At 42.7% G+C, this 21,953-nt stretch overlaps 1 protein-coding gene across 3 annotated transcripts in view; it reads left to right on the top strand.

Moving 5' to 3' along the window:
* The first annotated feature begins 21,247 nt into the window (after positions 1-21,247).
* Positions 21,248-21,953, top strand: part of USP44 (ubiquitin specific peptidase 44) — a 34,744-nt gene continuing 34,038 nt past the window's right edge. Inside the window, exon 1 of one of the 3 annotated variants that reach the window (XM_054441943.2) lies at positions 21,248-21,473. The gene's annotated coding sequence lies outside the window, so the exon portion shown is untranslated. The remainder of the gene's footprint in view (positions 21,474-21,953) is intronic. The other 2 variants (XM_054441947.2, XM_063646594.1) reach the window with 2 other exon arrangements.

The following is a 21,953-nucleotide window of genomic DNA, read 5'->3' as shown; positions in this document are numbered from 1 at the left end:
ATATTCACTCCATTGCTTTTACCTAAAATGTGCATCATGACTTCAAATTATTCTTACTGCTTATTATTTCAAAGAGACCACTTTTTGTCCCCCAGAATCAATCCAGTGGGTTGGTCTATTCATAACCTAATCCTTGATCTTTCTTTAGAGAAATATTAGTTCCAGGGTACTCAAAGTCTCTTGAAGCCACTTTGAAACAATGATGAATCTTGCTTCATTCAAATGTAGCCCCGTCATCTGCCCCAGACTTGGCATTGAAGCTGACCTTTTGCAGCCAAATAAACTTCAGTGCCCAGCAGATCTAATTTCAATAATCTGTCCCTCTACCCACAATGATAGCTCCTTATTCTAGAATTTTCTATAAACTACCAGGAAAGTCCACTAGAGGTCACTTTACTGCCACATGCAATGAATGGGAATGCTGGAGCTCCATTTCCTCTAAAAAGGCTATGAATTAACAGTGTTGGTGTTGATGTTCTAGGAAAATATGAGAGCCAGTTGGAGAGTAATTACATATTCCCATGCCATGACACACAGTGCTCCCAGATTTTCTGATATATGAGGCTGAAAATTATGGAAAACTGAGAGGAAATCAGATTATTCCATCTCAAAAGCCACATTCACTACTGAGGCCTTCATACTAGATCAGATCTCAGAACTCCAGAAGTATGCTAGCGCAGGCAGGAATCCTAATTTGGAGACAGTACATTCGTGGGTATCAGAAGGTCTGTGAGCCTCTAAAATTGTGTGCATTTTTCTGAGGACAGAAAGAACCTCAAAAGGTTTAAAAGATGAGAAGGTCTGTGAACCTCTAAAATTGTGTGCATTTTGCTGAGGACAGAAAGATCCTCATAAGGTTTTAAAGAAGAGGGAGAAATCTGATTCAGGGCCATCTGACTCAGGGCCACCATTGGAAGAGCACATTTTTTTTTTTAAATCTTTTCTGACACCGAAGAAAATTCAAGGAAAAATCTGGACTGAGAAATCCCCTCCAACTCTAAGACATCTCGTTAGTCAGAGACAGATCAAGGTACTGGTAAGCCCCAGTTTTTGTTTTTGTCTTTTTAGAAAGAGGCTGAATGGCAGAACTGAAAGGCTAGCAAAGCCTCAGCATTCACCACCAAGCTAAAAGGAACAGAATAAATGATAATTGTCAGTAGTTAAGGCAGAAAACAAAAGGAAGATAAATGAAAATGGCTCACCAGGACCTGAAACCCCAAGCACTTGGGACAAATGGGGATCATTGACATAGAAAAAGGGGTGGGACCCCCCCAGTGTGATGCAGATTTGTTTGAGGCTGGGTGACCAGCCCCAGAGACAGGAGTCCTCACTGGCCAGCCCTCCCATCCCCCGCAGCCCAGCGCGAGCTCACAATTTCTCATCCTTCCAATGGCAGTTGGCTCCTAGGGAATTAAACTGATCAAAATGGAAAGCTTGGGGTGAGCAGAGCCTGCCACCACCCCGAAGCCTGATAGTTCAGAACAGTCTAAACTGAGTGGACAGGCGACGCTGAAGGGAAAGAGAATTCGGGGAACTGAGATGTATTTCTGTTCCTTTAGAAATGGAAGGTTTGGGCTTTAATGTGAACTTAAGCCATTTGGGGGAAGTTTGGAGTTTAGGATGATTTGAAGAATAAAGGTCTTGTTTTTGACTGACTGTTATTTCAGATCTTACCCATCTATCAATTAAATCTGACTTATTAACAATATCTGGCAAAAATTCTGTCCATTTGAGGATGCTGTGAGGTATCCTTGTACCTAACTAGTCTCCCTAACCTTTTGGGGAAATGACCCAGCACTGGGCCCCCTCAGGAATTGCAAGGCTTTTTTTTTTTTTTTTTTTTTTTTGAGCCAGAGTCTCTTCTCATTTCTGTCACCCTGGCTTGAGTGCAATGAAGTAATCTTGGCTCACTGCAACCTCCAGGTTCAAGTGATTCTCCTGCCTCAGCCTCCTGAGTAGCTGGGATTACAGGCGCACACCACCATGCCAGGCTAATTTTTGTATTTTCAGTAGAGACGAAGTTTCACCATGTTGGTCAGGCTGGTCTTGAACTCCTGACCTCGTGATCCACCCGCCTCGGCCTCCCAAAGTGCTGGGATTACAGGTGTGAGCCTCTGCACCCGGCCAAGGACTTGCAGGGCTTAAGGAGAGAACTGTGTTTTCTATTATGTCTTAAAAGCCAGCAAACTGTAAATCCTAGAGGGGAATCATTTTCAGGAAACTAGAGACATAGTCCAGCCTTGGAGTAGCTTGCCATCCATACAGTCTTAAAGGTACTATCAATTTCTTTTTAAATCAAAGGATCAAACAGGCACCACTGTTTGTAAGGACTTGGGGAAAAATGAGCCCAACTGATACTTCTTTTCAAGCAAGTAACATCTAGCAAACTACACAAGCAAATAGGAACAAAATCAAGAGACTACAAAACTGATTCCAGCTCCAAAACTAGTTCTGTGGCCTTCTGAAGTTTCTTACTTTTACCACAAATATCCCATGTGATCTGACACGCAGCATATTACAGTGAAAAGGGCAAGGACTTAAAGCCAAGGCATTCATCCCATGAGAATTTTTAGTTCTAATGCCAATGTAGCCACTTTCTAGCTCAGTGATTTTAAAGAGTTATCTAACCACAGAGTCCTCATCTGTAAAATGGGGATAATAAAATCTAACTTGTAAGGATTAGGGACATTGTAGATGTCCAACAAATGGGGTATGTGCACGTATATATGTGTAAATTACCTCAGCCTCCCTCTGAGATGAGAGAGTGAGATAAAATACAATGTACTAGCCCAGGCACAGTGGCTCATATATGTAATCACAGCACTTTGGGAGGTTGAGGCAGGAGGATCGCTTGAGCCCAGGAGCTCCAGACCAGCCTGAGCAACATGGAGAAACTCTGTTCCTACAAAAAATTCAAAAATTAGCTGGGCGTGGTGATGGGCCACTGTGGTCCTAGCTACTCAGGAGGCTTTGTCTTTAGATTGCTTAATCTTCATTTGTTTTTATTATAACAAAAATAAGCTTTGTTTAGAAGTCCCTTGGACAGCCAGGTGCAGTGGCTCACACCTGTAATCCCAGCACTTTGGGAGGCTGGGGAGGGAGGATCGCTTGAGGCAGGAGTTCAAGATTAGCCAGGGCAACATAACAAGACCCCATCTCTACAAAAAATTAAAAACAAAATAGCAGGGCATGGTGGGGCTCCCGTGTAATCCCAGCCACTCGGGAGGCTGGGGTGGGAAGATCACTTGAGCCCAGGAGTGTGAAGCTACAGTGAGCTGTGATAGTACCACTGTACTGCAGCCTGGGTGACAGAGCAAAACCCTCTATCTGGAAAAACAAAAAGATTCTTGGTTGGTGATGTTTCCTCAGAAATCAAATCCACTTCTGACCCTAAGCTGCATAAGACATATGTAGGGGAGACATGGAGAAAGTCGTTTGTTCAATGCGGCCTTGGAGGGCAAACATCGGCCCAGAGGGTAAATATCACAATGAAGCAAATTTTGGTTTGCTCTAAGGGAGAAATTTCTAATAACAGGAGGAGGTTACTCAGTCACCAAATCCTGGAGGAAACAGCTCTGCCTTAGTATCAGGAAGCTAAGTAACCCACTGTGGCTCAGTCATTGCACCCCCAACTTCAACTGCCCCAGCTGCAAAATTCAGACTAAAGCTTTTATCTTTACTGTTTTGGGTGCCAGTGCTTACCAGGACACTTCCTGTATCACTGAGTCTACAGAAGAAATTGATATATGACCATCAATATATTTCACATCAAATAAAGATAGAGGAAATGAGGATACAGTTCAGATCAGGAAGAGGAAGTAAAACCTTGTTTATAAACCAGTTGATCTCCACCTGCATCCTTATAATGAGTAGTGTAGAGAACACATATATCTCTGTCTCTTTTTTACCTTTTTTTTTTTTAGAGACAGGGTCTCACTCTGCCACCCAGCGTGCAATGGTGCACTCTTAGCTCACTGCAGCCTTGATCTCCCAGGCTCAAGCGATCCTCCCATCTCAACCTCTCAAGTAGCTGGGACTACAGGCGTGCCACCATGTTCAGCTTTGTTTTTTTTTTTATGTTTAGTAGAGACAGGGTCTTGCTATGTTGCCCAGGCTGGTCTCGAACTTCTAAACTCAAGCAATCCTCCTGCCTGGGCCTCCAAAGTGCTGAGACTACAAGCATGAGCTACCATGCCCAGTGAGAGCACATAGATTTCTCTTTCTTCTCTGAGCCCTTTCTCATCTGTTATTCTGCTCATTCTCCAAGGTCATGAGTTAACAAGTGAGTAAACTATGGTAGAAGAGATTATATAAATTATGATAGAAGAACATCTCAATCAATTTGGACACCTTAACATGTAAGTCAGGCTGGGTGTGGTAGCTCACACCTGTAATCCCGGCACTTTGGGAGGCCGAGGCGGGTGGATCACCTGAGGTCGGGAGTTTGAGACCAGCCTGAACAACATGGAGAAACCCCATCTCTACCAAAAATTAGCCAGGTGTGGTAGCACATGCCTGTAATCCCAGCTACTCAGAGGGAGGCTGAGGCAGGAGAACTGCTTGAACCCGAGAGGTGGAGGTTGCGGTAAGCCGAGATCGTCCCGTTGCAACAAGAGTGAACCTCTATCTCAAAAAAAAAAAAAAAGGTGTAAGTTAAATTAGCTTGGCATGGTAGCCATCAAACAGGAGATAAGCAGGCAGGTGCTGTGGCTCATGCTTATAATCCCAGCACTTTGGGAGGCTGAGGCTGACAGATCGCAAGGTCAGGAGTTTGAGACCAGCCTGGCCAACACAGTGACACCCAGTCTCTACTAAAAATAAAAAAATTAACCAGGCATGGTGGTGTGCACCTGTCGTCTCAGCTACTTGGGAGGCTGAGGCAGGAGAATTGCTTAAACCTGAGAAATGCCACTGCACTCCAGCTTGGGCGACAGATCGAGACTTCATCTCCAACTATACAAGTTCTACTTGATGAATCCAACACACTATTCTGTCTGATTTAGTCAGTCATGTTTAAATACATTATTTTCATGGGCCGGGTGTGGTGGCTCACTCCTGTAATCCCAGCACTTTGGCAGGCCGAGGCGGGTGGATCACGAGGTCAGGGGTTTGAGACCAGCCTGACCAACATGGTGAAACCCCGTCTCTACTAAAAATACAAAAGTTAGCTGGGTGTGGTGGCAGGTGCCTGTAATCCCAGCTACTCAGGAGGCTGAGGCAGGATAATTGCTTGAACCCGGGAGGCGGAGGTTGCAGTGAGCTGAGATCGCGCCACTGCACTCCAGCCTGGGTGACAAAGCGAGACTCCATCTCAAAAAACAAAACAAAACAAAAATACACACATTATTTTCAGAAGTAGATACATCGGGGGGTGAGAAGTTGTAATAACTATTCCTCAAAAAAGTCACTTCCATGCCATCTATAAGGTAAACTGTAAAAGAAAGAACAATGACTGGTTGTGAGAAGACTTGCTTTCGAATTCCAGATCTGATGCTTGCTGTGTGGCTTCAGACAAGTCACTTAATACTTTAATTTCCTCAGCTATATAATGCTAAGTATGAAGAAAGAGGATCTATATGAAAATCCTTTGAGAGGTAGAAATTGCTCTGCAATGAAAAAACATCATTACTAATGCATAATTCTTCCTTTCCTCATTCTGTTTATACTGGAATAATGCCATTAATATATCTTTGGGATAACTCATAATTCTCTCTTCCCTGCATTGATTCATTCATGAAATGACTGAAGGCATTTTGGTAGATAAATAAAAGACAAGTGACAATAACCTGTTACAGGATTAAAGCCAAATGGCTGTGAAAAAAAAGGGTACATTAAATGATCAAATCAAAGACTATACATTTGCTATTTGTAAGACAAATACTGTGTCTTTATGGGTTTTCAGATCCATCAGTTAAATAACAAAGTAGTGGTATAACATACTTAAGAGGTTTAATATAACATTAATGAAGGCTGACAACCATGAAAACCATTTATCATTGTATTTGAACCACTAATTTCAGATGAAATTTAAAACACTCAATTCCTAATTGTTAGCACTGACATGCCAACAAAAATCTTAAGGAAATATTTTGTAGCTAGATCACACCATTGTTACACATTTGCTTGAGAAAACAAAGTATGTATGTAATTAAAGTATGTAACTAAATCCTACCTTATCATTACAGTGGCTTCAATAAGATCCACTCTGCCAAAAATTGAACAATTTATAATATATAGTTTAATTTGAAATCTATATTGCCATCTGTCAAATTCTGATGACTATACTTTTTGATGTAGTGTATGTGGTTAGAGCATTCTCTGAATAAATCCAAGGTTGTATTGCCATTCTTACAGGAGCCAGTTAACTTGAAAAGAGAACAAAAAAAAAAAAAAAAAAAAAATCAATGGCATATCACAACTTGCTATCTAGCCACCTTCTCTGATTTTGATGAAAGTGATTCAAAGATGACCAGATAATTGTAAATGGACAGCCTGGGTAGAAAAATTACTTGAAATGACATCTTTCCAAATGTACAGTACTTCCCAAAACTACAGATAAATGGAATAAAACAAAGTCTACTTAATCTAAACAACATAGCATTCTATGATCCAGTTAGAAAAAAGCTTTTTCTTCTTTTCCGTTACAAAATCTAACATTTCCCAGAGCAGATCCTGTTCTGGTGTGTGAATTTGAACCAGGTGATTAAATTGTGAGCATGTTTGCCCAACTGTAAAATGGGGATAGTAATACCGATCTCCTTAGGGTTGCTGTGGAAATTACAGTAAGCAGTGAAGGAAAGCTAACTACTAAGTAAAAGCAGTAATAATTATAGTAGGAGCAGCAGCAGCCACAGTTCTCATTGTGTCCTGATGCATCAAGGATGATGTATGGTCTGACAGTGAAAATGAAGAGAATGTTTCAAGAAAAGAAGCACGATCAGCGTTGGCAAATAGTGAAGTAAAATCAGTGACTTTTTAATTTGACAAGAAAGGAATTGTTGGTAGCTTTGTTTCAAGAGAACATTTCCAAAGCAGTAAGAGGGGAAGCCTCATTGTAGGCAGCTAAGGAAGAAGCAAACGTAAAGAAAATGGACGCAGCGGCTGGGCGCGGTGGCTCATGCCTGTAATCCCAGCACTTTGGGAGGCCGAGGCCGGCGCATCACGAGGTCAGGAGATCAAGACCATCCTGGCTAACATGGTGAAACCTGGTCTCTACTAAAAATACAAAAAATTAGCCAGGCGTGGTGGCGGGCACCTGTAGTCCCAGCTACTGGGGAGGCTGAGGCAGGAGAATGGTGTGAACCTGGGAGGCGGAGCTTGCAGTGAGCCGAGAGCCAAGATTGCGCCACTGCACTCCAGCCTGGGTGACAGAGCGAGACTATGTCTCAAAAAAAAAAAAAAAGAAAGAAAGAAAGAAAAGAAAAGAAAATGGAGGCAGCAGGTATAAACCGGAGGTTTTCAACATTTTGTATTCACCAATAACTGTTATAGAGTCATGATTTTAAAATATCAGAGAAAGGCTGGGCGCGGTGGCTCATGCCTGTAATCCCAGCACTTTGGGAAGCCAAGGCGGGCAGATCACTTGAGGTCAGGAGTTGGACACCAGCCTGGCCAACATGGTGAAACCCTGTCTCTACTAAAAATACAAAAAAAAAAAAGAAAAAAAAAAAAAGAGGCGGATGTGGTGGTGCACTCCTGCAGTCCCAGCTACTTGGAAAGCTGAGGCGGGAGAATCAGTCGAACCCAGGAGGTGGAGGCTGCAGTGGGCTGAGATTGCACCACTGCACTCTAGCCTGGGTGACAGAGTGAGATTCTGTCTCATAAAAAAAAAAAAAAGAAGAAGAAGAAGAGAGAGAGAGAGAAATGTATGTTTCTGAACTTTTTTTTTGTTTTTTGGTTTTTTTGAGACGAAGTCTCGCTCTGTCGCACAGGCTTGAGTGCAGTGGCTCACTGCAAGTTCCGCCTCCCGGGTTCACGCCATTCCCCTGCCTCAGCCTCCCGAATAGCTGGGACCACAGGCGCCCGCCACCACGCCCGGCTAATTTTTTTGGTATTTTTAGTAGAGATGGGGTTTCACCGTGTTAGCCAGGATAGTCTCCATCTCCTGACCTCGTGATCCGCCTGCCTCGACCTCCCAAAGTGCTGGGATTACAGGCATGAGCCACCGCGCCCGGCCTGAACTTTTTATTAAAGTTCTCGTTTACAGAAAGTTACAGGATTGAGAAAAATACGACTGAGACCGTCTTATTGCCATGGCTGTAAGTCATAAACAAGAAAAATGTTCCATTAGTGGTTGACAATATATAAAACTATTGAGGATATGTTTTGCTATCATGATTACTACAGAGCCCATTGATAATTAATACAAACTGGTAAGTGAAGTCAGCAGGGGGAGGCAAGCCATATCTCTAAGTAGATTGGAGATTGAAAGAGAATGCATTTAGGCCGGGCGCAGTGGCTCACGCCTGTAATCCCAGCACTTTGGGAAGCCGAGGTGGGCAGATCACGAGGTCAGGAGATCGAGAACAACCCAACGCACCTTACATGGATGATTGTCTGCTTCAGAGCCAAGAATGACCCTGTTGTAAGAAGATAAAGCTTGTTTTTTGGGATTCTATTATTTTAGTACATTTTTAGGGTAAATGTGAGCTTGAAAAAAGAAAATAGGACTGGGCGCAATGGCTTATACCTTTTTTTTTTTTTTTTTTTTTTTGAGACAGAGTCTCACTCTGTTGCCCAGGCTGGAGTGCGGTAGCGCAATCTCGGCTCACTGCAAGCTCTGCCTGCCAGGTTGATGCCATTCTCCTGCCTCAGCTTCCCGAGTAGCTCGGATTACAGGCGCCCACCACCACGTCCGGCTAATTTTTTTTTTTTTTTTTTTTGGTATTTTTAGTAGAGACGGGGTTTCACCGTGTTAGCCAGGATGATCTCGATCTCCTGACCTCGTGATGCACCGGCCTCAGCCTCCCAAAGTGCTGGGATTACAGGCATGAGCCACCACGCCTGGCCAGTTTATACCTTTAATCCCAGCATTTTGGCAAGCCAACATGGGCAGATCACTTGAGCCCAAGTTCAAGACCAGCCTGGGCAACATAGTGAGACCTAGTCTCTACAAAAAATACAAAAAAAAGAAAGAAAAATTAGCCTGGCACGGTGACATACACCTGTAGTCTCAGCTACGTGGGAGGCTGAGGTGGGAGGATTGCTTGAGCCTGGGAGATCGAGGCTGCAGTGAGCCATGATCGCACCACTGCACTCTGGCCGTGCAACAGAGATCCTGCCTCAAAAAAAAAAAAAAAAAAAAAAAAAAGAAAAGAAAAGAAAAAAGAAAGAAAAGAAAAGAGGAAATAGATTTGCGGCTATCATATGCTACCACTATTATAGGGCTTGCCAACTATGGATTTGGGGGAGACACCCCTAAAGCAAATCTGTATGTATAAATGAATTCAAGTATCTTTCACCAAGATATATTCAGGTATGTGGGAAAAGTAATTGGAATTGGAATAAAAAAGTAAGAGAAATTAGTAATTGAGATTCAAATATGCATACATTACTTTTTTCCTATCTTTCAGGGTTCATGGGAAGACAAGACAGCCTCTGTAGAAATGTTTAGAAAATATTTAATTCAGGCTTTAAAACAAATTACCTGCCTAAATAAATAGTCACTGACATGTTTACGGCAGATCTATTGAGAAGCAGAGATTCTGAGTGTGCTGGACTGTAAGCAACCTAAAGAGAGAGCCTTAATCCTCTTTCTACAGTGTCTGGTAAATTACTAGGCAAGGTAGGGCACAGTGGCTCATTCCTATAATCCTAGTCCTCTGGGAGGCTGAGGCTAAAGGACTGTTTGAGGCCAGGAGTTTGAGATCTGCCTGGGTAACACAGTGAGACCAAGAACCTATCTCTACAAAAAATTTAACTGTTAGCCAGTTCCACAACTGTGGTCTACAGGTGCACGCCTGTAGTCCCAGCTACTTGGGAGGCTGAGGAGGGAGGATTGCTTGAGCCCAGGAGATTGAGGTTACAGTGAGATATGATCATACCACTGCAATCCAGCATGGGCAAAAGAGTGAGGCTCTGTCTCTTAAAAAAAAAAAAAAATTACTGGCTGGCCCAGTAATTTTTTACAGGATCACGCCTGTAATCCCAGCACTTTTGGAAGCTGAGGTGGGCGACTCACCTGAGGTCAGGAGTTTGAGACTAGCCGACCAACATGGAGAGACCCCCTCTCTACTAAAAATACAAAATTAGCCAGGCATGGTGGTGCATGCCTGTAATCCTAGCTACTCGGGAGGCTGAGGCAGCAGAATCACTTGAACCCAGGAGGCAGAAGTTGTGGTGAGTGGAGATCGTGCCATTGCACTCCAGCCTGGGCAACAAGAGTGAGACTCCATCTCAAAAAAAATAAATAAATAAAAAATAAAAAATTACTAGGCAAATCGAATGTACTCAGCAAATACTTGTGGCTGGGCACAGTGGCTCATGCCTGTGATCTCAGCACTTCAGGAGGCTGAAGTGGGAGGATCGCTTGAGGCTAGGAGTTTGGGACCAGCTTGAACAACTTTGGCAGATCCCAACTCTACAAAAAATTTAACATTTAGCTGAGTATGGTGGTGCACACTTGTATTCCCAGTTACTTAGAAGGCTGAGGCAGAAGGATCATTTGAGCCCAGGAGCTCAAGGCTACAGTGAGCTATGATTGTGCCACTGCACTCCAGCCTAGGTGACAGAGTAAGATCCTGTCTCTTAAAAAAAAAAAAAAAAAAAAAAAGGGAAAAAAATGAAATAGGAAATACAGCAATGCCAAGTCATGTGAGCCCTTGTAGGCCACTATAAAGGCTTTGAGATAAAAAGCCTTTGGAGGATTTTAAGGGGAGGAGTGACATGAAAATGCCTACTGTGTTGAAAACAGAATGTTGATAGATGGTGTCTAAGGCCAAGAGAGGGAGAACATCACAGTACCTCTGATGATCATGGAACATCACCATACCTCATATCTGGATTACTGTGATAACTTCCTACCAAAAAACAAAAAGTTAGCCAGGCACAGTGGCATACACCCATAGTCCCAGCTACTTGGGAGGCTGAGATACTGCTGCTGCTGCTACTACCACACTACCACTACTACTAGTACTGCTACTACTACTATTAAGGGAGGAGACCACCCCTCATATTGTCGTATGCCCAATTTCTGCCTCCAAGGAAAGAAGAAATAAAAACTAAAAGGCAGAAATGAAATCCACAGGCAGACAGCCCAGCTCCACGCCCTGGGCCTGGTAGTTAAAGATTGAACCCTGACCTAATCAGTTATGTTATCTATAAGTTCCAGACATTGTATAGAAAAGCACTGTGAAAATCCCTGTCTTGTTCTGTTCCGATCTGATTACCAGTGCCTGCAGCCCCCAGTCACGTACCCCCTGCTTGCTCAATCGATCACGACCCTCTCACGCAGACCCCCTTAGAGTTGTGAGCCCTTAAAAGGAACAGGAATTGCTCACTCCGGGAGCTCAGTTGTTGGAGACGTGAGTCTTGCCGAAGCTCCCGGCTGAATAAAGCCCTTCCTTCTTTAACTGGGTGTCTGAGGGGTTTTGTCTGTGGCTTGTCCTGCTACACTATAACTTCTTAAGTTATCACAGTAATCCAGATAAGAGGCATGGTGCCTTGGACCAAAATGGAAGCGATGAGAAGTCATTGAGTTTTGGATGTATTCTCAAAGTAAAGCTAACAGGATTTGCTGACCAGTTGAACATAAAGTGTGTGAAAAGGAAAAGCTGGGATTTTGGCCTGAGGATGGAGGTGCCATTTACTGAGATGGGGAAGACTCTAGGAGGAACAAATTTGGGTGGAAATACCAATATCTTTTTGTTAAATATATGTAATAGTTTCGTAGAGCTACCATAATAAAATCCCACAGACTGGGTTGCATAAACAATAGAAATTGGCCGGGCACAGTGGCTCATGCCTGTAATTCCAGCACTTTAGGAGGCCAAGGCGGGTGGATGACAAGGTCAGGAGATCGAGACCATCCTGGCTAACACAGTGAAACGCCGTCTCTACTAAAAATACAAAAACATTAGCCAGGCGTGGTGGCGGGCGCCTGTAGTCCCAGCTACTCGGGAGGCTGAGGTAGGAGAATGGCATGAACCTGGGAGGTGGAGCTTGCAGTGAGCCGAGATCGCACCACTGCACTCCATCCAGCCTGGGCGACAGAGTGAGACTCCATCTCAAAAAAAAAAAAAAAAACAGAAATTTATTTTCTCATAGTTCTGGAGGCTGGAAGTCCAAGGAGGTATCAGAAAGTTTGGTTTCTTCTGGAGCCTCTCTCCTTGGCTTTCGCACGGCCACCTTCTCACCATGTCCTCGAGTGGCCTTTCTTCCTCTGTACTCACAAGCCCCTGGTAGCTCCTTTTTGTGTGTCCAAACCTCCTCCTCTTAGAAGGACACCAGTCAGACTGGATTAGAGTCCACCCTAAGGGCCTCATTTTAACTTAATCACTGTTTTAAAAGACCTTTTCTCCAAATATTTCTAAATCTCGCATCAGAAGTACTGGGAGTTTGAGCTTTACATATGAATTTTGAGGGGACAAAATTCAGCTCATGATATTAAGTGGGTTATGTGAAGTGTGAGGTACTTGTTAGATATCCAAGTGGAATTGTAGAGTAAGCTTTTGAATAGATGAATCTGGAGTTCCTGGGAGATGTCCAGGCTGAAAATATAAGTGTTCGAGTGATCGATGTATAGATGGTATTTAAGACCCTAAGACTGGAAGAAGTCATCAGTGATCTCATTGATCACTGTGAGAGGAGATAGTGAAGAGAAAAAAATTTAATAACTAAACACTGTAAGAATGTCTAAATGTCATAACATCTAATAAACAGCAAACTTTGTTATGACATTTAGACGTTCTTACATCCAGGAGCAATTTTGCAGTGGCTAGGATTTGAGGAACCTAGCCAAGGAGACCCCAGAAGAAGAGGGAGGAGGAAATCAGAGGAGCGTGGTATGCTGGAAACAAAGGGAAGAAAGTATTTCCAAGAGGGGTTAATGATGTGTCAAAACATTTGTCACATTGTGGATTTATAATGTGGAGGTCATTACTGACCTCCACAAAGTAGTTTTGATGGCATTTTGATGATGAGAGAGGGTTCAAGAGACAATGGGAGGAGAGGGAAGCAGAGAATGTAGAAATTAATTGAAAGGGGGCCAGGCACAGTGGCTCACACCTGTAATCCCAGCACTTTGGGAGGCTGAGGCAGGCAGATCACGAGGTCAGGAGTTTGAGACCAGCCTGTCCAATATGGTACAACCCCATCTCTACTAAAAAATACAAAAATTAGCTGGGCATGGTCGAACATACCCGTAGTCCCAGCTACTTGGGAGGCTGAGGCGGGAGAATTCCTTGAACCTGGGAGACGGAGGTTGCAGTGAGCTGAGATCGCGCCACTACACTCCAGTGTGGGTGAAAGAGTGAGACTCCATCTCAAAAAATAATAATAATAATTAATTAATTGGAAGAGATAGTGAGGTCAAGAGAGAGGGGTGTGTGTGTGTGTGTTTAAACATTTGTTTACTGTTGGTAATGAGTCAGTAGAGAGAGAATATTTGATAATACAGAAGAAAAAAGGAAATTGCTCAAATAACATCTTTGGAATAAGTTTAAAAATGTGGGATCTAGCAAAAATGGGGGAACTGGCCTTAAAAAGAAGCATAACCAGAAGTGGTGGCCTGTAATCCTAGCACTTTGAGGGGCCAAGGCGGGCAGATCATCTGAGGTCAGGAGTTCAGGACCAGTCTGGCCAACATAGTGAAACTCTGTCTCTACTAAAACTACGAAAATTAGCCAGGCATGCTGGTGGGCACTTGTAATCCCAGCTACTCAGGAGGCTGAGGCAGAAGAATTGCTGGAACCCGGGAGGCAGATGTTCCAGTGAGCCAAGATTCTGCCACTGCACTCCAGCCTGGGTGACAGAGCTAGACTCTGTCTCAAAAAAAAAAAAAAAAAAAAAAATTAGCCAGGTTTGGTGACATGTATCTGTGGTCCCAGCTACTTGGGGTGCTGAGATGGGAGGATCACTTGAGCCCTGAAGATGGAGGTTGCAGTGAGCTGAGATTGCACCACTGTACTCCAGCCTGGATGTCTCAAACAACAACAACAACAAAACAAGTAGCATGGACAGTTAATGCATAGTAACAGCAGGATGGAAGGCTAAGTAGAAGGGCAGAGAAGCAAGTAGTGAGTATATGTGGGGATAGACACCCTCTTGCTTCAATTTTCAAAATGAAGAAACGCTATCACCTGAGCGTGAGGCTGAGCAAAGAACTGTTAAAATGTTGGTGAACGACTTGAAAGTATGAAATAGTCATCTAAGAAAATGGAAGAATACATAAACTAGAGGTATATAGGAAGATTTCCAGGCAGCATGATGGGTTCACTTAAAGCGGGGTCAGTCATCACATTATGGTTGTCCTTCTCTAGCCTCATCAGCCTGCTTGGATGGAGCTATAGAGCAGGTGGGAGAGTTGAATTTAAAGAGTATAGAGTTTGTGAAGAGAAAGGCACAAAGGAGTTGATGTATGGGTGTGAGTCATTGTAATGATGGATCATAGAATTTAAACACACATATCACTCTCATAACATTTTCCACACTGTGCTAAAATTACTGTGTCTTTCCCACCGTTCCCAAAGCAGAAGCTGTGGCTCTTTCGTCCTTTAATCCACAGTTCACAAGCCAGGGATGAATGCACAAAATCCATCCCACAGATGTGTTTTGTTTGACCCATAGAGTGATGGAAAAAAAAAAATTGAGCAAATATTTGAAAAGTAGTAAGTTTGATATCAATGAATTTATTTACATGAGCTTTTTCAGGGCATTACTACTTACACAATGAATACACAGTCACACTCAGACTGATTCACTCATTTAAATCACCTGCCTGTAGCCGAGTGTGGTGTCACATACCTGTAGTCCCAGCTACTCAGGAGGCTGAGAGGGGAGGATCACTTCAGCCTGGGAGTTCAAGGCTGCAGTGAGCTATGATCATGCCATAGCACTCTAGCCTGAGTGACAGAGTAAGACCCTGTCTCTAAAAAACTAAAATCAATCATCTGCTTGGCACAGAATGAAAATTCAAATGGTTGGTTTTGCCGAAGAGAGGGGTTAAGAAAAAAAAAAGTCTGGAGAACAAGGTGACCGACAGGTTCGTATAACTTTTCCTAGGGTTGGCTCTATGAAGGAACATATATTTTGACATGTATAAATGCATAAAACACCTCAGATAACTTTCAAAGGAGGCTGCTCTTTTCCCTAAGCACAGAATTGATCACAGAGTCATTCCTCCCAGAGAACTGTTAGGTTGTTAGGTTTTCAGTAGATATTTAAAATGTTTAACTTCGAGGCGGGTGGATCACTTGAGGCCAGGAGTTCGAGAGCAGCCTGGCCAACGTGGCAAAATCTCATCTCTACTAAAAATACAAAAATTACTGTAATCTCAGCACTTTGGGAGGCCAAGGTGGGTGGATCACCTGAGGTCAGGACTTCCAGACCAGCCTGGCCAACATGGTGAAACCCCATCTCTACTAAAAATACAGAAATTAGCTGGGTGTGGTGGCGGGCACCTGTAATCCTGGCTACTCAGGAGGCTGACGCATGGGAATGGCTTGAACCTGGGAGGTAGAGGTTGCAGTGAGCCGAGATCACGCCACTGCACTCCAGCATGGGTGACAGAGCAAGACTCCGTCTCAAAACAAACAAACAAACAAATACAAAAATTAGCTGGGCATGGTGGGGTGCACCTATAGTCCCAGCTACTCAGGAAACTGAGGCAGAAGAATCGCTTGAACCCAGGAGGTGGAGGTTGCAGTGAGCCGAGATCACACCATTGCACTCCAGCCTGGGTGACAGAGTGAGACTGCCTCAAAAAATAAAAATAAAACAAAATGTTTAACTTCTTGATTATAGGTAGTCCTAGATTAAAAGTTTTGCATCTCACTCAGATCCCTCTTTCTATTTCCCCAAAGACGCAGTGAGTGCCCCAATCTTGATCTGGCCTCCCACAGGCAGCCTACTACCCATACATCTTTCTCACCCTTCCCTCTCCCTCCCAATCACAATTTAACAACATGCTTCCAAATTTCTTCAGGACATGACAAACTTACCTAACTCATTAATTTGTACTAAGGTATTAGGACTAACAAGGACTTACCAAATTATCTCCTCCCAGATTTTCATTTTACTCTAGGACCTTAAGTAGTTTAGTAATATAGGCATTTTTGACCCCAAAAACTGGGCCAAGGACATTTGGTCTCTCCTAGCAACCCATCACACCAACACAACAAAAGCCTCCTGCGTAGGTTCTCTTGTAGGAATAAGTCTAATCTTAATTACATGTAGACTGATATTTAACAAAACAATAAGGGGAAAATTATTCACTATGAGGCTGGTCAAAATTATAATTGTCTTGCATAGTTTAATTTTGTGACTAATAATAAGACCACATTTTTGTCTTAAAATTTATTTATTTATTTATTTATTTATTTTTTGAGACAGAGTTTCGCTCTTGTCACCCAGGCTGGAGTGCAGTAGCATGATCTCGGCTCACTGCAACCTCTGCCTCCCAGGTTGAAGTGATTTTCCTGCCTCAGCCTTCTGAGTAGCTGGGATTACAAGCGGCCACCACCACGCCCAGCTAATTTTTGTATTTTTAGTAGATACAGGGTTTTGCCAGGTTGGCCAGGCTTGTCTGGAACTCCTGACCTCAGGTGATCCACCCTCCTCAGCCTCCCAAAGTGCTGGGATTATAGGCATGAGCCACTGCACCCGGCCCTTTTATCTTAAATTTAATACAATGTTATGGGCATAAGCAAATAAATGTTTAAGTCATCCTTTATTACTACCATTGATTTTTAAGAAGAGATTATTTCATAGGCATTTAATGGTAAATTTATATAAATTTCCTTCTGTGATCATTCCTGTGGCATTTTGGAGTTTTCATCCAAATAGACAAAATAAAACTTTATATTTGTGAAAAACATCCCATTACACGTCATATTTCAAGCTTTTTTTTCCCCCCTACAGTGCTTGGCTCATCCTTCATTATTTTTTTAACGATTAGGAGCCACATATTTAGGACATTTAAAAAAATCCAAGGACCAGACACAGTGGCTCACGCCTATAATTCCAGCACTTTGGGAGGCAGAGGCGGGTGAATCACCTGAGGTCAGGAGTTTGAGACCAGCCTGACCAACATGGTGAAACCCCGTCTCTACTAAAAATAAAAAAATTAGCTAGGTGTGGTGGCAGGTGCCTGTAATCTCAGCTACTCAGCAGGCTGAGGCAGGAGAATCACGTGAACCCAGGAGGCAGAGGTTGCAGTGAGCCGAGATCATTGCATTGTACTCCAGCTTGGGCGACAAGAGTGAGACTCCATCTCAAAAAACATCCAAGAAATTCATATCAAGTATTCATTATGCTTAATTCTTTAAACACTAATTTCAAAACCAAAAATAAAATGAAATAGATAGGGACTATCTACCCTACACACAACCTCCCTTCCCCCGAAGAGTTTCCCTCAGAAATGTGGTTTTCAAGGCTGGGTGCAGCGGCTCATGCCTGTAATCCCAGCACTTTGGGAAGTCCAGGTGGATGGATAATTTGAGCTCAAGAGTCCAAAACCAGCCTGGGCAACATGGTGAAACCCCATCTCTACAAAAAATACAAAAATTAGCTGGGTGTAGTGGCATGTACCTGTAGTCCCAGCTACTTGGGAGGCACAGGTGTGAGGATTGCTTGAGCCTGGTAGGTCAAGGCTGCAGTGAGCCGAGATCACGCCACTGCACTCCTGGGTGGCAGGGAAAAAAATGTGGTTTTTATAGGAGTTAATCACTGGTTAGCTAAGGAAAAGGGGCTTACAGACACTATTTACAGATGAATAAATCAATTATTGCTACCACAAGGTACCTTGGCCTAAAAAGAAGCAACCTTAAGATGGCAGAGAAAAGCAGGTTGATCATCCTAGCTCTTACACATGAAGAATTGTCAGCTCTTTTTATTGTACGTATACGTCCTGAATAGACAGTTTGTGGTTTCTTTTAAATGATGCAATATCATGCTGCATTAAGGGGGCCTTCTATTTACTTTTCTTATCTTTTATGACCTAGGAGCGACACTGCAGGATTTCAATTTCCAAGTGGTTTGGCAAGATGTAAATAATTATACAAATAGCTACACTTATCCATCTACACTTTCCTCATTCTACTATTTTTTTTTAAAAAAAAGAAATGGGTTTAAAAACATGTACAGAGTATAAAAATAAAACTTGGGTACCCCAATAATCTCTCCCTCATGAAAAGTTACAAGTATCTTTTTGGCATGGTTTACTAAAACTTTAAGAGTTGAAATTTCCACCTCTGGTGCCATTCCTTTTCTCCCCCTCTCTCCCTCTGCCTTTCCAGATCCTTTCCCTCCCTACTATGAGACAGGAAGGCTAAAACATTATTGCCGTGTTTCTCAGAGTAATAGAATTAATTTTAACCTTTATAGCACTTGTCCTTGAATTGACTATTACTTTAGTACAGAAGTAAAGCTTGATTTAAGGGAATACTGCTTATCTATTCTGAGTGAGGTTCTGTATTAATTGCTATAAGAGTTGTAAATATGAACAAAAGTCTGTTTCTGACTTCAAAGAACTTTACAGGGTAATAGTAAACCTAAGAGAGAAATAATGATAAACACACTGATTTTTCTCCTTACAGTTTAGGCAGTTTCCATGGACAAAACTCATTTGATCCTTAAAACATTATTGTGAAGAAGATAGGACAGATACTATTTTCTAAACTCTACAAATAAGATAGAAATTTAAAAAATCCTGAAAGGATTGCAAATAACTAGATAGACAAATTGTTATTATAGCTAAATGAGTTCTAATTATATATGTGCATATGTGTATATATATATGTGTGTCTGTGTATATAGTGTGTGTGTGTGTGTGTGTGTATTCTGCTCTCATCACCTCCCATAGCTTATCCTTGGAAAGAAAGTACCTTGGCTTAGCAAAATATCTATCCCACTGATCTGTCACAATGTTTAAAATGTCATTTTAGAAATTCCATACTCTGGGTGTCTACAGGAGGTTCCATTAGAACAGTCTTAGAGAGAAATGAAAAAAAAAAACTAAACACTAATAATACAAAGTAGATAACTTTACTTCATAACTGAGCTCCTTAGATAATGACAGGTTGGGGCCAGGCATGGTGGCTCATGCTTATAACCCCAGCACTTTGGGAGGCCGAGGAACAAGGATCGCTTGAGGCCAGGAGTTTGAGACCAGCCTGGGTAACATAGGGAGAACCCCCCCTCCACCCCCACATCTCTACAAAAAATCAATTAGCAGAAGTTGTGTCGCATGCCTGTGGTCCCAGTTACACAGGAAGCTGAGGTGGGAGGACTGCTTGAGCCTGAGAGGTCAAGGCTGCAGTGACCATGATCACACTACTGCACTCCAGCCTGGTGACAAAACCCTGTGTCCATTCTAAAAATAAATAAAAAGAGAGAGAGAATGAAAGGTTGGGGTACCTGTCCTGAACAAAATGGGAAAAGTTTTGATGGGAAGGAAGAGAGACAGACTGCAGTAAAGCCCTGGACACAGCATCCTGAGGATCCCTGTAAAAGTGAGTATAGAGTGGGCCAGGCATGGTGGCTCACACCTGTAATCCCAGCACCTGGGGAGGCCGAGGTGGGCGGATCACGAGGTCAGGAGTTGGAGACCAGCCTGACCAACATGGTGAAACCCCGTCTCTACTAAAAATACAAAAATTAACCAGGCGCGGTGGTGCATACCTGTAATCCCAGGTACTCAGGAGGCTGAGGCAGGGGAACTGCTTGAACCCGGGAGGCGGAGGTTGCAGTGAGCCGAGATCGCGCCACGGCACTCCAGCCTGGGTGACAGAGCGAGACTCTGTCTCAAAAAGAAAGAAAAGAAAAGAAAAACTGAGTATAGGGTGGAGGTGGAGTGGATGTTTAAAATGGGGGAGAAATGGACTCACTTCATAATTTTGCTTCATTAATACCTAAACCCTGGAGCTCAGGGTTTCAGTTTCCAGCAGGCCTATGTTGGAAATTCACCTCCAAGGTACAAGTTTCCCTGACAGACCACCAAATAAACAATGGTCTTTTAAAAACAAATCAACTTTGGTACCATCTACTCAGCTGGCATTTACCTTCCTTACCTGCTACCACCCTCATTCTTAGAATTAAAGAAAAAAGGCAAATTCTAAAGCCCCTTCTACTCACTTTCTTCCACTAAGGCCATAGCTTACATCTGCTGCTCTTTTTTCCATACTTCTTTTTTCTCAACTCCTTTCTTTCATAGTTGCCAAAAATTTAAGGTCGTTTGGGTTCCTCTCATTTAAAAAGTTCAACTGAAGTGTGTTGCTACACCTTAATCAAAAGTTTATGGCTGAGTTATTTAGCGTTTCTTTACCCACTTCCTCTGCTCAATCCTTCATCTCCTCATAACCATTGAAATGAATGCTATGAATATCTCAATGCTTAGCATGGTGCCAGGCATTTAGGTGTTCAAAAAAATGTTAAACGAATCTTAGTTATTAGGTAAGAACATTGTCTGTGAAACTCTGAAAAGTCTTAAAAATCGATTCCTAAAATTTCATAAGCTCATAAATTCTTTAGTCTGCAATTATGATTCCTGAAACATTCTTTGATTCATGAAAGACTGGACTGGGAAATTCTTAAAATCGACATAAAGCATAAAAAGCCATTCTGAGGTTTATGAAATTTACAATGTTTTGTCTCCTTTTAATTCATTCATACTTTTCTCTCAGGATACAAAGGGCAAAACTAGTTTGTGTAGTAACTGAGAATTGAGTAGTTACACATTCATTAGGTTTCAGAATCGTTAAAATTTTATCTTGTTTAGGAAACTGCTTACCTTGGAAGGGCAAATTGCCATTTCTCTCCATCTGGGGATCAGGGAAGCAAGGGAAGCCCCCCTAAACATCACTTCCACGCCACTATATTATGCTAAGGAACTTCTGGTTGATTCATTAGGCATTTCAGCAGTGTTTTTGGCCGGTACTAGGAACTGTGGAGAGGTATAGAAAGGGAGCAAGTGCACAGTCCCGGCCCCCAAAGCGGTTACGATGCAAATAGAAGCAGGCTCAGAACTCGGAACAAAAGCAGTGACTGCATAATAATGCACTGCTGGGGGTGGGGGATGGGGATCTGCATGCCCGGTTTGTGACTTCAGGAAAGCAGTTTCCAGGAGGTGAGAGTTTAAGCCAGACCTGAAAGAGGTTGATTTGTAATGATTTGCAGGGGGCCACTGGAGGCAGCGGCCAGGACTTTTCACTTAGGAGATCAGCATTTGCCCTGATGGAAACTGGGCAATCCTACAGGGACTGACCTCTGAGTTATCCAAAGGCCGACCTGGGGAAAGACTGATTTTGAGGTTTTAATAGGTAAGTTTGGGGACATCATTGATGAAGGTGGGCAGGGAAGGAGACTTTTTTCTTTTCTTTTTTTTAATGTTACAGTAAAAAGCTTAGATTCGATGAGACGGGTAAAAAACAAATAGGAAAATTTAAGGAGAAGAATAACTACGATTGCTATGTAAAAAGAAAATTGTAATAGAGAGGTTCTGGAGCTCAGGAAATGAGCTAGAGCATGCTATAATTTAGGCCTAGGTAGTGAAGATCACGAATAAAATGGTAGCTGAAGAAATTTCAAAGTTGAATAAGTAGTAATAAGTATGAAGAAAAAGCTAAACTACAAACATCTGCTCTTTAATTACTAACACCAGTAATGAGAATTTCTTGTCTCCAGCCTCTTCCCTTCCCACTCCGCACCTCTTTCTAGCTTACATCATTGTATTAAGGCATTTTATTGAAGACACTATTCAGCACTCTCCACCTATGCCTACACAGCTTGCCTTTGCTTTT

Source organism: Pongo pygmaeus, chromosome 10, assembly GCF_028885625.2.
Source record: "Pongo pygmaeus isolate AG05252 chromosome 10, NHGRI_mPonPyg2-v2.0_pri, whole genome shotgun sequence".
Taxonomy (NCBI): Eukaryota; Metazoa; Chordata; class Mammalia; order Primates; family Hominidae; genus Pongo; species Pongo pygmaeus.
The sequence above is the reverse complement of the archived record's forward strand: the minus strand, read 5'-3'. Positions and strand labels throughout refer to the sequence as shown.